This window comes from Falco punctatus (assembly GCF_963210335.1).
Source record: "Falco punctatus genome assembly, chromosome: 1".
Classification (NCBI taxonomy): domain Eukaryota; kingdom Metazoa; phylum Chordata; class Aves; order Falconiformes; family Falconidae; genus Falco; species Falco punctatus.
Genome location: NC_137580.1, coordinates 28,466,519 through 28,484,386, shown reverse-complemented (window position 1 = coordinate 28,484,386; position 17,868 = coordinate 28,466,519). Strand labels below are relative to the sequence as shown.

The window sequence follows — 17,868 nt, the reverse complement described above, 5'->3', positions numbered from 1 at the left end:
GAGACCGTGCACCCACACCATAAGCAGTGTGCTCTGGATTGCACCCCTGTATGACACTTCAGCCTTGGTCCCTGCAGAAAAGAAACTGCTTTGAGCTACCAGTGATCTCCTAGGTGGCATACTGCAAGGCACCACCTACTGACACTGGTGGATTCACATCAAGCAGAACCCATCCAGGGCACTACCCTGCTAATGCAGATGGCACCTGTCACGGACTTCGTATGTGCCTCCTACTGTCTGTGACAGAACTATTCTATGGGATAAGGAAAAAGCATGGAGCCTTGCTTTTGTTACTGGAAAACCCAGGAAGCCACTGCAACTTCACTGCCTTCAGTTAGGACCAGAACTTTGGCACAGGACTTGGATCACTGATGAATGCCCTGCAACCTTCAGCAAAATTCTGAAGAGATGCGAGTGGAAGGCCTCTGTATCCTGGCCTAAGTCGTTTCATATTCAGTAATAAAGGTAGGAGTGGTTTGTACGAAAGGTAAAGGTAGAGGTTCCCCCCACGAGTATTTTAATTCTGTGCCAAACACAAAGAGAGGGAAGAGTAGATGCTGAACCTGGTTACAAATTAAAACAAATAATTAGTCCTCTAAATATGAAAACTGATGGGAAACTAGAAACATAACTAAACATTCTGCCTCTATATGTAGTTGCAAAATGTCTATTAGTTTCAATGCAATGGAATTATATGGTCTAATCATCAGAATATTCTTAGTTTTTAAAAATACATGTTCATCCCAACAGAATGTATTTAAATATCTCTACAGCGTACAGCACAGTGTATTATTATGCACTTCTTGAAAGAAATTAATAAAATAACCTGGAAATAAGTAAAAATAATTTTCAGTCTGTTGTGTAAAACTACAGGGAACTAGTGCAAGCTAGTGCAAGTAGAAACTGTAAAAACACAGGGACCTAGTGCAAGCTGGTCATATAATCTTTGAAAATTCTTACCTTCCCCATTTAGAATTAAAACTTTTGCTCTTGCCTGTTTCTTGCTAACACAAAGAAATCAGTCTGACAGTACTGTAATTTTAAAGACATTGTTCAGTATAGCAATTTTTACCTAATGGTAAAAATAAGATGACTTTGCAACCTTATGCACTGCATGTATTTATTATATTGACTATATACAGACTAAGAATTAGATTTAATTATGATTGTATTTTGGGGAAGATCATTTTTCCTGATTCACATTTCTAATTTCCAAACAGAAACGAATTTTGAAATGAGCTTTTAAAGGATTTTAAGGTTACTACGTTACAACATGAAGCTTTAATATTTACAAAAATATTTGCATCATAGACATCATTTAAGCACTGACAGCAACATATTTGACTCAGTATTCATTCATACACCTTTTTAATGGTCCCTCTGAATATCAAATGGAAAAATTAATAAATTGTTTTCTTCAATATAAATTCTAAAATTGTTTATCTTCCTAAATTAAAAACAAACAAACAAAAAAAACCCCCACAACACACTGAAACACCTTTAGAACCTGCAATCTCCATTAAGGAATTGATGTATCAGGAATGATTAATTTCTCATAGCTTACAGTTACACTCAGCTTGTCTAGCTATTTCCATCACACTTTCTCTACATTATCTTCTTTAATGGTTTTGGAATAAAAAGTGCTATAACATTAACATAAACATTGGCTTGCCAACAGCTGTTGTCCATTTCTCAGGCTTCTTTTCAATGCTGTATGGCATTTTAAATAAATGAAAATCTATTGGTGTCTTTTAAAAGCCTTGCTATGGATTCTCATGATTAAAAAACCAAACAATAAACCCCAGAAGTATAAAGGAAAAACAAAACAAAACTCATTGTAGTTGAATTTCAAAGGTCTGTAGACTCTCTGTAACAGTTTCTGCATAGCTATCAATCCTTTCTTTTATTTGACATGTAAGCTAACTAGAAGAGGTTTGAAGATGCAAATGTTTGTAAGACACAGTAGTGACACTGTAACAGATACACTCAAGCCCCTTAACCAAACTAGCAGTGGTTTTGTACAGGCTCCAAAGGAGGTAAAAGCCTGAGCCGCAACCACGCCAAGGACTCCTCCAGGAAACCCCCAATGGAACAGTGGCCCAGTGAGTATTGATGCATATCAGCTTGGAACACCAACCATGCAATTAACATGGCAGAGATAATTTTACCAACAGTAGTTCTTTGGATGAGTCCAGTCTGAGCTTTCTCTAAATTGGATCGCGTACCAGAGATTCCACCCTTGAGCTGGGATGCCTCTCCAGGTTTAAGATTCCTTACCTGAGACCAAGAGATCCTTCCTTACCCAAGGTGGAGAGTCCCCTTATTTGCAACAGGTCCTGAACAACTGATAGAATGACAGATTGATACTAATTAAATCCATGTAGTTAATTCCTTTAGACACAAACCATTGTCCAAGTCTGAGACTAAGATTGGACCTACGCACACCTAAGTTCCATCAGGAGTTTAGAAAGCAAGGGGGTCCACTCTGAACCTCATGATGCACAGGAGGGTCCCCCTTACTATTTGCATCTCTGGTCTCTGTGTAAATCTTTACAGTTTGATTTTCCTTTGTGTGTTTCAGCCATGTAATAAATAATAGAGTAAACTTTGCCACTGAAATTTGTTAAGTCACACTTCTAAAAATTAATATTAAAAGTATTTTGCTAATACCTTTGATGGCAATTCTTTAAGCAACCTAAACCACTCAGTCATGACAGACATCCTGCTGTTTTTTCTACTACTGTCAGCTTTGTTTCTTGGTTCTATTCAAGCTTGAAAGAAACTTGAATTTAAATGAAAGAGATATGTATTTTATTAAAATTAATGATAAGTAGTTATTAGTTAACAGGAAAATATTACAAAAGTAGGATTTATAGTCAATTATTTGTTTAGAGAGACAATACTGAAATAGATTAATCTGTCTGTAATTACCCCAATAATAATAATGATGCTAATAAAAATTATATAATAAATATAACTGGTTAGAAAAGTATGCTTTTATCCATAACTCTTGCTTTCTTGAATTTTCCTTTCATTATCAAAGTATATCCTGATTGGCACTAATCACTCATGCCCATGAAATCTGCAGATGACCTGGCAAACAGAGAGCTGACCCTGACAGCTTGAAGAGAGCACATGACAACACCACTATTTCTAAATTTGAATCCTAAGCCAGACATTTGAAGAGTGCATTGTAATTTGGGGATATTTTAAACATGGATCTATTCTTCTGAACTTTCTAGCCACATGCTTCACAAGAAGAAAAAAAGTCAACCCTATAATGTTTCTATATTTGATGTACACAAAAGCCATTTTTACTTTCGCTTAGATTAAAACATGTCGGCAGCAGCCTCTCTCTCTCTCATGAGACCATTCCTGTGAAATGTGGGAGAAAGGCAAGCTTTGTTGGCAGTTTTTTTGCAAACTAATACTGATACACTAGCACACTCAAAAATTGTTTTAATAATACATTAGATCTGAACCCTTTGTCCCTCCTGGAGACCTTTTTTCTTAAACCAATAATTACTGTGATGATATGATGTTACCATGCTTAGAATTGGCAAGAAAACAATTGTGTTTAAAAAAAAACTTGTATCTGAAAGCTGAATATTTTATTAATTAATGGGAAAAATGGGAAAAAAATATACAGTAGTATATGTAAGCTACATAGTGGTAGAAGTAAATAGATGTTTGGATAGCCAACAGCCCTACAGTCAGAGTTCTCATTCCAGATAAAACATATGCCAACTTACGTCTCTACTGTTTGTAATTCAGAAGATAAACAAGGACATAGGTTTTCTGCCTCGATACCTTCACCATTTTGTATCATCCATGACTGCTCCCTTTTCTCTGTTTGGAAAACAAACAACTCCATCCTGACATGGGTATTCTTCCAACCACGTTTTGCTGTACAATGGACATTTAAAGTTAAAAGACTTAATTGCAAATGTTTCAGCTGGTGTGCATGCTATCTAGAGGGACAATAACTGGCTTTAAGTTCCATTTTGTGAACAAAAACAGATGATAGATGGTTTAGATATGCATTGCACGGAACTTACTAAGATGACAAATGAGCAAGGGATACAGCTGCATTCACTAACAATTCTGTTATTCTAACATTAGATTAAGACACTGTTGGAAGGCTGTAGCCTGTACATTTTGTTTTGCCATTATTGCGGACTGTTATTTCAGCATGTAGCAGAAATGATCTGCAACTTCTGCCTCCATAGGTTTACAGTTTTGTGCTAGTTTTGGTGCTTTGCTGCTCTGTTCCTTTTTTGGTTTGTTTGTTTCCTATGATAATTTACAAAAGAATGGTGGAGACCACTGTCAATTTCTGGATTTTATGCATGAGCTTATAAGCATCATACATAACTAGAAAATGAGAAAAATACATCACAAACCACATTCTCAAATTTTGTTAATTTATTTTGACAACTGAAGTTTTGTGGAGCTCCGTAACATGCTCTGCTGTGTCTTAACACTATGAGATTTCATATGATCGCTCTGTCCTTCACTCGTTTTACAAGTAAGTGAGAAAGCAAAAGCCTGTTTAGCATAAAATTAATTTATGTTCATTTGGTCCAACAGTTGTAGGAGCAGCACTGGGCAGCACCACAAAAACTTTGCTTACTTGCTTATCTACTCAGGAAATAGAAATAATACAACATGACATCTTGTCAATCATTGAGCTTGAAACTGCTGAATATCAAACACATACTAAGAAATATTGACAATCAATTCTGAAAGTAAGCAAGTTTAAAAGATTCAATACAATGTTATGATAACATACTCAAGTAAATCTCGTCTAAGCATTCTACAAATGATGGAATGAGATGAAAGGTCTCACTCCCCAACTTCAACAGCGTGTGTCTACTTTTTATACCTCTCTTTGTTCCTGCTGAGATCAAGCTAATTTCAGAGTCTTGTAATATGCTTAAGTGACTGAATGGACAAAAAGATTTCGAGAAGGTCACATAATGCTGGTCCAAAATGCACCCTATTACACCACCCCAACAAGCACCCCTGCCTACTAGTGACTCCTAATATTCTCAGTTAGGAAGCTTCTTTCTTAATTATCCTTTAGCCCAAGGAAGCAACTGTGGTGGGTTGGCCTTGGATGCCAGGTGCCTGCCAAGCCACTCTATCACTCCTCTCTCAGCAGAACAGGAAGGAGGAGAAAATAAGATTGAAAAATAATAAAAAGTTTGTGGGTCAAGATAAAGGCAGTTTAATGAAGCAATAGCAAAAGTTGCACACACAGAAGAAAAGGAAAACAAAAGATATTATTCTCTACTTCCCATCAGCTGATGATGTCCGACCACTTCCCAGTAAGCAGGGCTTCAGCACATGTAGCGGTCGCTCCAGAAGACAATCATTATAAATAATCAATGCTCCCCCCCCCCCTTTCCTCCTCATTTCTCTTAGCTTTTATTGCTGAGCAGATGTCACGTGGTATGGAATATTCCTTTGGTCACTTTGCATCAGCTGTCCTGGCTATGTCCCTTCACAAGATCTTGCCCACCCCCAGCCTGCTGGTGAGATGGGGGATGCTGGAGAGACAGCCTTGGTGCTTTGCAGTAGCCAGAACCGTGTGTTATTGCCACATTCCTCACTACCGATACAAAACACAGCACTACAAAGGGCTGCTAAGGGGCTCAGCCAGACTCAATATATCAACGTATTGTTTCAGGTATTTATTTGTATAAAACTTCGATACCGGCAAAGAAAATGTTGCAAAAGATTTCTAATGGTATAGTTTCCATTTTCTCTCTCCAACTCAGAAGCTTTAGTGATTTTCTTAAAAAAAGTCAACTGTGCATATTTTTTTTCCTAAAACTCTATTTTCTGTTCCTAATCAAGCAGAGTCCTTCCAAGTATTTTCTCACTTGATCTCTTAAAATAGTTGCTAAGCCTTTACCCACAATTGATGTTTAACATAACATACAGAAATAGCCTAGTGCTCACATTAAGTTTTATCTTCAGTTAATTCTGTACACTGGACTTTTTTGAATCTTCAGGACTCATTTCTATCAGTGAATACTGGTGGAAGAATTCCTTTTAAAACTTTTCCAATATGTATTTCTGTTCAAAAACCAGTTTTAAGGAACACAACATTTTATTATGGATCCACTCCATGGTCATTTAGCAATTTTCCTAACCTATAAAAAATAACACAGGGGCTTTCAGCCCTCACTATTTACACCCTGGGTAATGACCCTCCCCCTTTCAATATTTTATTGTATACTTTCTCTCTTCATTTTACTTTTTATTTTTTTGCTCATCTTCATGACACAACATCAGCATTTTACAGATACAGAAAAGGATTTTACTGGCGAAAGAAAACTATTTCCTGCCAGCTCAAGTTCAAATGCTTTAAAAGCTGTTAATATTTTCTTCTTTATTACAACCATACATGCAATATAGCTTTGAAAGAGTCATTTGGATCACGAACAAAAACAAACTACAAGAAGTTAAATAGGTTCAAATAAATATTCACACTTCATATGCTTATTTAAATCAAACCTCCAAAGCCTTTCAAATTTGCGCTACCTAGACTTCACTTTCACTCATAAGCTGTTTCCTAAATAGGTCTTTAAGATAGCTTCAGATTGTTTTGGTCATTCAAGACATTCTGTGCAGTAGAATAAAACAGAAATAACAGAAAATCTGACACTGACACACACAGAAGCCTATTTATGTATTCATTAATTCTAATTGCAGTCAATCACTCTCACAGTAACTCAGATCTGTCAAAAATCTATAATTTTTGGCATAGTTTATCAACTTAGATATTTTCATTTGATTTCTCATCTTATATATATTTATGTACTATTCCAGTCTTCCATAAATTGACTTCAGAGTTATAGCTGTCTTTATAGAACATGCCATTTTCTTTTTTTTAACTAAGCTAAAAAGTCACTTTTTCATCTTTGTTCACTGCCAGTTACCTTTATTTTGGCTGTTTATATTTTAGGATTTTGTAGAACAGAGGGTTGGAGCACTCAGGCTGCTTTTCCTCAGTTTTCTCACTTGTGCTATGGACACCCACTGAAAGAAGGTGAAGTATTTTTTATTTTTTTTTTTCATAATTTTCATTGAATCCCAAGGCGAATAATAGTAACACACCTTCTCAGTCTCTTTAATGAGCCCATGAAATGAATCCATGCTACTGATTTTGCTGAGCAAAGAAGTCTGGAGCAAAAGTTAAACATCATTTTCTGCAGCTGAGATTTTATTTTAAAAGGTTAGGGGGGAACCTTTCAGTACATTACAAGATATTACCAGGAAAGTGGAATCAAGCTTTTCACAGTAGATCATGGTAGGAGGAAAAGAGTATAAAAAGAAACAAGAGAGGTTCTGACTGGACAAAAGAAAAAAAAAATTTCCATGAGGACAGTCACTGTAAGAACAGTTTGGGCAACTGAAGGGCTGCACAATTTCCATCCCTGGAAGTTTTTTAAGGCCCAACCAGATAAAACCTTTAGCAATGTTACAATATGTGACAATACTATACAGATTCCTAAATGCCACTTAATCATAATGATAACAATCTCGATCAAGAATGAAATAAGAACAAGTCTAATTCGATAGGTAGCTTTGATCAAGCTTGATTAATTCTCAGGACATTTCAAAGGCTTTTCAGAATTTCCAAAACTTGTACTTTTACACCAAGAGAACAGCAGAGCTGGAATTACACCTTAGACTAGAGCGCTGGTTGAAAGATTTACTTGCTGAAAATATTTTTGAGAAAATAAATTAACAAAACCAAAACCCACCCTTTTGACTAGGTCAGGCTTCAGTGGGATCTGAGAGGAGAGTTGTTGCAGCACGCTCCAAACTAGCCAGCTGCAAAAAGGTCTTTTACCACCACATACTAACATACTCTTCATGCCAGTCCCTCAGCTGCCTTCTCCTGGTCTCTTCTTAGCCAGGGCACATGCTCCCTTCTCTCTGCTTCTTCCTGCTCTCTCTTCACTGGCTGCCCAGCCACTCCACAGAACCAGTCACAGCTGCACCTTATCCACATCAGCCAACCCACGCCCTGAAGCCAGCCCACAGCTGTATGTTAGCAATGTTAATTAACCCGCCTTCATGCCTCTACAGAGAGTGAAATCAGATGTTTCTGCATTTGAAATTATGTGAGTTTGTTTATTCAATAGTATAAAAGCTGGAGCCTCTTAGAGCAGCTTTGGCTACCTCACCTGAGAGGGCACACCCTGTGTAGGGCCTCCTGATTGCTAGGGCTGGCTCTCCAGATCCTTGCTGCAACAGGGGCTCCCCAGAGATTGCGGATCTTGATGGTGGTAACATATGAGGGGCAATCAGTAATGTATCTTTCTTAATCACTGTAGCTAACCCTGAGTAGTAATGATTAGGTGCACTGCCTTGCTTATCTGTTTTATTGCTTGAATCAGGGTACCATATGCTAATCCTTATGTATGTGCATACTGCCTTATTTTCTGTGTTAATTTGAAAGGAACAGTAAATCAAGGTTACTTCCTGTATTGGTGTCTGTGTGCTATCTATTGACCCCATCAACTGGCAAAACAGGGGGGTGTAAAGAAGAAGGAGCCATGCTCTTTTCAGTGGTGCCCAGTGACAGGACAAGAGGTAAAGGGCCCAACTGAAACAAAGGAGGTTCTGTCTGAACAACAGGAGACATCTTTACTATGAGGGTGCCTGTGCACTGGCACAAGTTTCCCAGAGAGGTTGTGGAGTTTCTGTCCTTGGAATATTCAAAAGCTCCAGCTCTCTGGGACATGGTCCCAGGCAACCAGCTCTAGGTAGCCCTGCTTGAGCAGGGGGCTCCAACAAGATGAACTCCAGAGATGCCTACCAAGCTTAGCCATTTTGTGATTCTGTGATTCTATAGTTACAAATGTTGTACAGGAAATACAATAATTTAGAGAGAGAAAGATAGAGACTCCTCCACATGGGCACAAACATCTTGTTCTTCCCCATTTTCCTGTTTACTACTTAAGGCAACTTTTGTTAATGAGGGAATTGCTTTTGTGAATCCCATTCTTAAAAGTCCTGCTTGTCACCCTGTGTCATGTATCAAGGCTATAGATTCCACCACAGGATACATATCTGAAAGTGCCTCTTTGAGATCTACTCTTTGGTTGATCACATTGTTTCTTTACATTTCTCACCCTTCTTTCAGTTTCAATATCTTTTAAGAAACCAGCACTTTGCCTTGACATTAACTGAAAATGTCTTTGCAGTAAGTCTCCTTTCTAATGTAACACAGGGATTAAGTTATTTACATTTTATGTTAAACTTGACAATTAACGAATGAGCAACATACCAATATGCCACTTCTGTTATTAATCCCAACGAGTAAATTAAAGGACAGGCTCTGACTATATGATTCTTGCTTCTGAAACCTTAATTTGTAGATTTTCTTTCCATTAACTACTGTCACAAAACAAATTCTGTCACGATTTGGACCTATTAAATTATATTTTTAAACTAGATGTTCCAAGTAACGCATTAATATTTTCAAGCATCAGCCCATTTATCCTAGCACATAGTGCTGCTCTTTCAAACTATTGTTTTATGTCTCTGCCACTGAACATCTTGCTATATTGGCAGTATTTCACTTTAAATATTTTTTTTTTAAGTCTAAAAACTTTGGGGAACTATTACAGCCAATTTCTACTTAACATAGTTAGGTGATGAGGAAACCTTATGTTAAGACATTGCAATTTAATTCCTCTTCATCACAGTCACTGAATAATCTTGTATCATCATATCATTGAATGCTTTGACAAAATATTTGACAATCTATTTGACATTATTGTCACACTACTGAATTATTACCAGCATGCATTTTAAAGCATGTATCTTACCAAATGTTGCCAAAAGGCAGAGACAGATGGTGAAAAACTGTTGCTGAACTGTGCCAATGAAATATATCTTTAAAGTCACAAACCTAATGATAACATCTGCTTTTATTCTTTCAAAAATATTTCCTATTGGAAATTATTTCTAAATTAATTTTGCTCAAGCTACAGCTGGTTTGGCACCTTTTTCTTTTATTTGGTTTGTAAACACAAAAGGTTCAGTTATCTAAAATTGTTTCTTTTAATTTTGTGGCAAAAAATGTAGATAAGAGGACACCAGAAACTAGTGACATTTCTGGATACAGAAGGACAACCTTGAGCCAGTGATTCAAGCCATTAATCTGACTAAAGAGAGCTCTATTCCATCATCAGTTTCTGCAGTGAGAATCACCTTCCTTGTCACCTTCTCAAGCTTCACCTTTATCCAGATGTTCAATGGGGTAACAGTGAAGTGGAAAATATTACCTTAGGAGTGAGGTATGAGCTCTTCACCTTCGTGTTTCTATAACTGTTCCAAAGCAAAACAACCCAAGGCCATTTTCCAAACAGGCTGTTAATTACACTGACTTAAAGTTACTTAATTATCTTATATTTCTTTGTTCAGCTGCTTTGTATGAAAGGAAATAAGGATTCACACATAGAAAGATAAGTCCAAATTCTTGTCAGAATAATCAAAATGGTAGTACAATAACACAAGACATTTATTAAAAAGCTGCAAAAATATTGGCTATCTTGATGTGGGCATTAGGGTAGGAGACCTATTTTCTCTTGCCTCTCCTTCTAATTATAATATTCTTTTCACTCAGTTTTGATCCCTGTCATTATCACCATCACATTAGCAATAGTAATAAAACTAATTTGGTAAAAATAAAATAAGGATATGTGAGAAAAATATCATTATCATGAACCTGATTTTATTATCAGCAATGGTAGCTAGAGACAAGAGGGAGAAAAAAATTCCAATTTTTTTTTCAGTAAAAAGATTAAGAGGCATTATTCCAGTTAATGCTTCAAAAGAAAAAAAAAATTCTGTGTGAAACAGCTTGTTACAATCTAACTACTTTTATTGTTTATTAAAAATATAATCAACACTGAAGCAAATACTTAAATGTTTGTTTCTTTGCTTGTTAAGTTATGAAAGAACTATCAAACAGAAGAGACGGGAGTTTTGGCAAAACTTAAATAACTGTATTGTGATATCTCCAGAGACAGAAAAAAATAATAGAAAGATGGGTACTATGAAAGAAAAAAACAAACAACAAAACAACAAAAAAACACCACCAACAACAACGACTAAAGTTTTGTAAGTTTTGGTTGTTAAGCAAATGGAGACCCTCTCCTGATTTGCAGAAACAAGGTAAAACAATCCATAGAGGGGAAAGAAAAAAGAAGATTAAATAGGTACTTAGGGTATTAAGAGTAGCCTTAGAGGCTCTTTTCATAACCTGCCATACATCGTTAGCATATATATGGTACAGAGGCAAAAATACAGACATAAAGACATTCTGTTCACCTCCACTTATCAGTACTGTTGTCACAGAATACCTGCTTGCCCGTTCACCCCTGCAGTAGGAATTCATGTATATATGAGAACATAATGTGGTTGTCAAAATGACAACAATCTTATGTTTGGCACTTCAACATCTGAACAAAGAGCTAGTGGAAAATGTGTGAAATGTTAAAAAAAAGCTCTTAGGATGTTAAAGTAAAACTCCCTCTGGACTTTAAAGAATAGCAGGGGGGCAGTAAAGAAAAAACACTGGTGTTGCAAGGCTTTTGAATACATATTAATAACATCAGACATGATCTGTTGACTTGAATTTGATATTACAGCATACATGCCAGCCAAATAATTTCCATTTTGAATTAAAATTTAATGAGGTACTTGCTGCAAAATAACAGGACATACTGCAAGGAGTTTTCTTAGCAGAGATACTGGTCCACATCCTAGCCAGGCATAAATTAAAATAGCTCAAATTTAGTCAGTGGAAATCTGCCAATAATACCAATATTGCTTGCCCACCATCTTCATTTTATCATCCCCACCCTGCCTATAAGAAGAGGACACTTTTACTTGTTTTTAGTTTTTATTTTCCTTTAAATCTTTTTAGAGAAGATTTATAGAAGATTTTTCTCTGTATCTCTCCCAACTACTTTAATTCTGAGAGTTGGGATATATTCCCAGGACAGCTCTAAATTGCTTAAACAAATGTCAACTGCCAAAGTGCTTAACTTGGAGGCAAGGCTTCCAAGTGAAGAAAATCTGTAAAATAGGAAATATGGCTCAGCAGTTTTCTTATTGCTACAACACAAGCTTGTTAGAAGAAAGTCTCCATGCACCTGCTGTAAGTCTTTTGCCAACTGTGAACTGTTATGGCAGGAAGAGTCATTATAACTTAGCTAAAACGATCATTGCTCTTTTGGGCCAATATAATACAGGCTAACATTAGCTCTTGGCAAGCAGCACCTTGTCAGCTACTAAACCTCAGTAGGACAGTGGGAACTGGAAGGAAACAAACTTAGAATAATTTTGTTGCTGCATCTTTTGATGTCTCTCAGTAAGATACAAAAACTGTAGACGGTTACAGCTTCCATATTATTAATTCAATTCATTAATCACTTCCTGTTCTACAATAATAGGAAGTCTGTTTTTAAGTAATGACTTTTTATTTTCCTTCTTTCAAAGTACCTGTGCTTAAGTAGTTACTAAAGTGCTCTCTAGTCCTGGGCCAAATGTTTTTCTTGTGTATCTTCACTGGTACGGTACAAAATCTCCTTCTTATTGCAGGAGGAACGTCATCCAAGTAATTAAATACAGCACTTATGAAGGGATCACAAAATGAAATCTGCCATAGATCCCCTAGTACTACAGCAGGCTGTATTATCTCAGTGTATTACCATACTGTCAGGAACTGCAGTGATTTTTATACATTTGTTTCTGTGGACAAAGTGAACCGTAACACACAAGACTGGCTAGTAAAGGATTTCCATCCCTCCAGAAGATTAAGCTACTCCATTTTGATTATATACCACTAAAACGGAAGGAAAGGGATGGAAATGAATTGTAAAGGATGAGGTGAAAAGCACTGAAGGTACTGATACAGTATCTTCCCATGGTTTGCATTTTTTTCTTCTAGTTGTCTACTTGGATGGCATGCAAAAACACAGGACACTGCTGCAGACATTACCATATGCATTAGTACTACTTTCACTTTATCTGCAACAAGGCTTTTTTTGTGCCATGCTGCCTGTAGAGAACAAAGCTATCCAAATTCTTTCCTTATTTCTCTTAATCATTTTACTATATGAACACTTTACTTTGTGAATCTCCTGGAAATAGAACTCTCTCACTTATTTGGAAAACTCTCAGCCTATAATGGGCACTATGATAAATATGCTGATAATAGAAAGAAGAGCAAGAAATAAAAGAAGACACTGAAGGCTGTTATTAGAAGACTCAGCATTGCTACTTCTTCTGGGGTGAGTTTTGTCAATGAAAAATAATACATTGTTTTTCTCACCTTAACTCTTCAGCTTACATTTTTATAGCCTGTATAATATTCTGATAAATTTGAAATCGAATGGTCTGACTTACTGCTCCAGTGAAAATTATTTGGCCATTAGCATAAGCATACTAACAGATACAGAGGAATCTAGAAGCACCTCTTAGATCATGAATTCATTCGCACTCTTCCTCTGCTGAACTTGGACCCAGAATTGGGATGACAGCAACATGCACCATTTTAAGCCAGAAGTGTAGTGTCTAAACGTGGCCCCTGTACTCTTAGTAGAATTACCTAACAAAGTCAGACAACTGAATTCAACTTGCTAGCAACTGGAATTCATTGTAAGCCTCTTTTTGCAGCCCTTATTTTTTTTCAGACCTTGCTCTGCATATGGTTGCTATACTATAAGCATCCCCCTACACACATGCACTAAACCTTTCCAGCTTTAGGCACATTTTATCTTCCTGGTTCCTCCCAGGCATTCATCCATCCTTTCTTTTACACCACTATAGAAACACAGGACAGCTACCTTGCTGTTACTTCTACAGTACCTTTTATTTGGATGAAAAGAGATGACTCTGGTCTTTAGGGCTGTCAAACTAAAACATTTCATAAGCAATACGTTCAATCAAGAACTTTGTTTTTAATAAATTCCATCTTCTGAAGAATTTTTTTAGGCTTTGATCTACTCAATGTTAACTCACCAGGACTTAGAGAATTCTACTCATTACACAGAACTTCAATGGACTCTGGTGGTTTGATAGTCTAATTCTAAATTTCTTCTCATCTCAAAGAAGTCTGTCTTATTAAAGTATATCCAAAAGGTATCATGCACAAAAAAGAAAAAAAAAAGTTGATATTTTCAATGCAAAACTGATTAAGATGTAGATTTTTCCCTCTAAAGAAAGCTGCAGATGTTTCCATGTCCTAGAACTGCACAAAATCTGTTCAATGTAGAAAATAAGGCTTCTGAGTGCTGTTTTCAGTTGATCTACACAGAACAATTAAATAATTGGCTTTCTGGTAGATATCGATTCCCCTCAGAAAATTCGTGTACCTCATTTGTTCCAGCAGTTTTTCCTACAAGCAGATGGATAAAATACAGAGGAAAAGAAGTGGGAAGTAAGGGTAAATATTTCCAGTTCTGCTTAGAATATCGTTGGACAGATGCTGCATGGTACAAAAATGCATTTTGAGATTTTTTTGGTAGCTGGGAAGCAATCAAACACTAGGGACGGTTTGAGGTCTTAAAGAATATGTTCCTTCAAACTCCTTATAAAGGGAACCAGATGTTTAGAGTAAATAAAGTGACTTGGCTGTAAACTCCTCCTAAATCCTTTGGTAGCTAATGCTGACTAGGAAATGGAAAGCCTGTGTATGTTATCAGTAAATGTATGACCAGGAAATACATGAATCATTAGGAACCAGAAAGATTGTATGAAAAATTTAACTTCACAGTAATATTAATCACAGATGAAGGCTAAACTTTGTAAATAGTAACGTACCAGTTTCAGGTCAATGTTAAGAAAGTATCAGCATTTTCAGACCTAAGTAGGGTACGAATTTTGGACTTTGTCCCTGAGCTGGCTATCTAGTAAGTCTTGTTATTCCATGGGGCATCTAGTCTTCTAGTTCTATGAAAAACTTCAGTGGAAACTGGACTTAAAGTGAAACACCCTCAAAAGCATCTTGGGAATGAATCTGTAACCCCTTCCTGTCTGATCTAGGAAAACCAAGCCAAGAAAAAAAGAAAGAAAAAAAGAAAAAAATTCAGAAAAAGGGAAATTAGCAAGGTCCCACGTAAAAGCTGAGTATTGTCCATTAAGTGATATGAAGCTTTCTATCCTGTAAGAATTGTTAAGAGAGGAATCATGAACTGCACTAAATATGAAATTATTGCAAGGGATTCCCATAAGAATTACCTTAATGAAGCTGCTATCTCATTATATACCCACTCATGCATCTTGTCTTTTTTTTTCCATGTGCCTGGAACAAACCTTACTCTTATACAAAAGACTTTTTTTTCAGTCCTTACTCATTCTAATATACCTGTAAACTGGTAGGGTTTTTTTTCTCAATTTTTTTTAATTGAATACATACACAAAAAGCTGTTAGTTCACCTACTATTTCAAGGTTTTAATTTTGCCAGTGATGGGTTATACTGAATGTCCTTAAACCTTGATCTGTGCTTAAGGTGTACTTTTGTTCTTAGAGAACAATATGTCTCTTAGGTTTTATGTATTTGTTCTTCCTTGTTGGTTAAGAATATGTCTTTTACCAGAATACCATCTACAAAGCCAGGATTCTAGCTCCCAGTTTCTTTGTGGTATTAGTAAACATTAAATATTTTACTATGCTCTTCTCCACAGAATTTAAAGCAAGAGAAGTATCCTGATTGTATGTATCAACAAAATATGTCATGAGAAAATTCCTAATATAGGACACACTCAAAAATAAAACAGAAAAAATTAGCAACAAAGAGAATTCCACTTTGTTTTTTAAATGGACTGTGAAGATCAGAACTAATATTAATAGATCTACATTTTGTGGCAAAACGAGTCCTATCTGAGGGAAATTAGCCAAAATTAAGTCTGTAATTTCATAGTTTTATCTATGATTCAGTAAAGTATTATGTTACCCTAGTTCTCTGATCCTGGGACTGATTATCAGGTTTGTTCTGTAATCACCAACAAGAAATAAAAATCACCTGGTAAAATTTAGAGTGTGTTACTGATCTCAGAATTGCCCTGCTAAAGCACATAGTTTGTATCGCTTTTTAGCAAGAGGCAGTTCAATAACTCAGTAACTTGGTATCTCGACGATGTTTCAGGGAAGCATCATTGCATGAGATCTTCATATTATACCTTGTAGATTGCCTTATGTTCACTGTTGCAGATTAAATATTGGTTTAATTGGATCTTCAATACAATACATCTATGTCATGATGTCTCACAGATACATAGGTGCACCCACAGTTCAAACATTAGCCATGTCTTTACAAAACATAAAACTTGATGTTCTTCTTAACAGCATTAATAGCTCTCTCCCATTTATATTTTAAAATGGGATTAAAATTTATTTCAAGAATATTTAATTTATACAGGACAAAGTGTATGGTAGTAGGCTAACATGTAAAACAGCTATGCTATCAAAAGCTTTTTGAAGAGCCTGACTTTATGAATGACTTGGTACAAAACAATTCAACCTCCAGGTCAAGTCTGATTTTCAAGCATGTTTTTTCTAAGGATATTCCTCCCAACCCCACCTTCAGGCTCTAGATCCTTTTAACCAAAACCTGCCCTACCTTCTTTTACACACTGCCTATCTTTTCTAACTTTCCGGAAGTCCTCAGTTAGAATTCAGCATGGGGTAAGATGGTATCAGCGGCATTTAGTTAAAGGGGAAAAGGATGAGAAACCAGCTGCCATTATTAAAAAGCTAACCAACCAAAATGTAGTAATGACCATTGATTCAGACTCAAATCATTGTCCTAAAGAGATGGGTAAGGGAGGTAATAGTTGAAGAAAAATGTGTTGGAGGATAGTGTTATCCACTAAAGAACCATATACTGTCTGTGACTCTGCAATTAGGATAATACAAGTTGCATGCAGTGCACCTACTCAGTGCTTGTAGCCATAAAATCCTGTAATATCATGGTAACAAAAAATTAGCTTTGTAACAGTCTATGTACCTTGCTCCTCTTGCCTTTGCCATGAAAACCCTCTTCCAAAAGATGAATAAATGCTTTTAATTAAAATACGGTCTAATGTCTCCACCTACAGACCTGCCTCCCTGAAAAACAGCTATTCTGTATAGCTGGGTGTTTTTCTTCTTTGGAAAAACCACTTCTAAATTAACATATTCATATCTGCCACAAACTGAGAATAAATAATAGAATATTCATAATTATACTTGCTTGAAAACACCTTACAAATTATGGGTTTCATTATGAGCAGGAGAAGCAGTACAGGCCACTACCTTCTATATTGCACCTTCTCATGGAAGAAAACAAAAAGCGTGACAAGAATTGCTACCTGTCTTCTCTAAGGCAGACCTCTTAGCAACTGGGCACATACTGGTGATATTTTCATGTATGATAAACTGTAGTATTTTAAGGGTGAATGATGTTTTAAAAAGCAATAGGGAAGTGGAACATGGTGTTTCAGATCTTGACTCAGCAAGAGTTCTTGTGCTTAACTTCATACTTGAATTACAAGCATAAACCAAATAACAGTCCTTTTACCTGACATAAGGTTATTGTTCCAATTCTTTTGGAAATAAAGAACGGAAAAGACAATCCCATATACTTCTTAGTATTTCTTACATTGCTGTTTCTAAATGTTCTTGTGGTTTTGATTTCCAGCTCAATCAAATACAATCACAGTTAATAAAAAAGGTGACCTCTGTACCACAAGAAAGCCAGGGCCAGAATCATCAGGTTTTAAGTAAAAATTTATTGCTTCTTTAAAACATCTTTCACCTTCTGTATCATGAGAAAGCCTCCTATAAGCAAC

At 36.2% G+C, this 17,868-nt stretch overlaps 1 long non-coding RNA gene across 1 annotated transcript in view; it reads left to right on the top strand.

Annotated features, from left to right (window-relative positions):
* LOC308067813 overlaps positions 1-17,868 on the top strand; it is a 59,748-nt gene that overhangs the window by 29,250 nt on the left and 12,630 nt on the right. The window contains exon 3 of the long non-coding RNA XR_013929747.1: positions 1-17,868. This exon is cut by the window's left edge and continues 11,610 nt beyond it; it is cut by the window's right edge and continues 12,630 nt beyond it. This is a non-coding gene — a long non-coding RNA (uncharacterized lncRNA).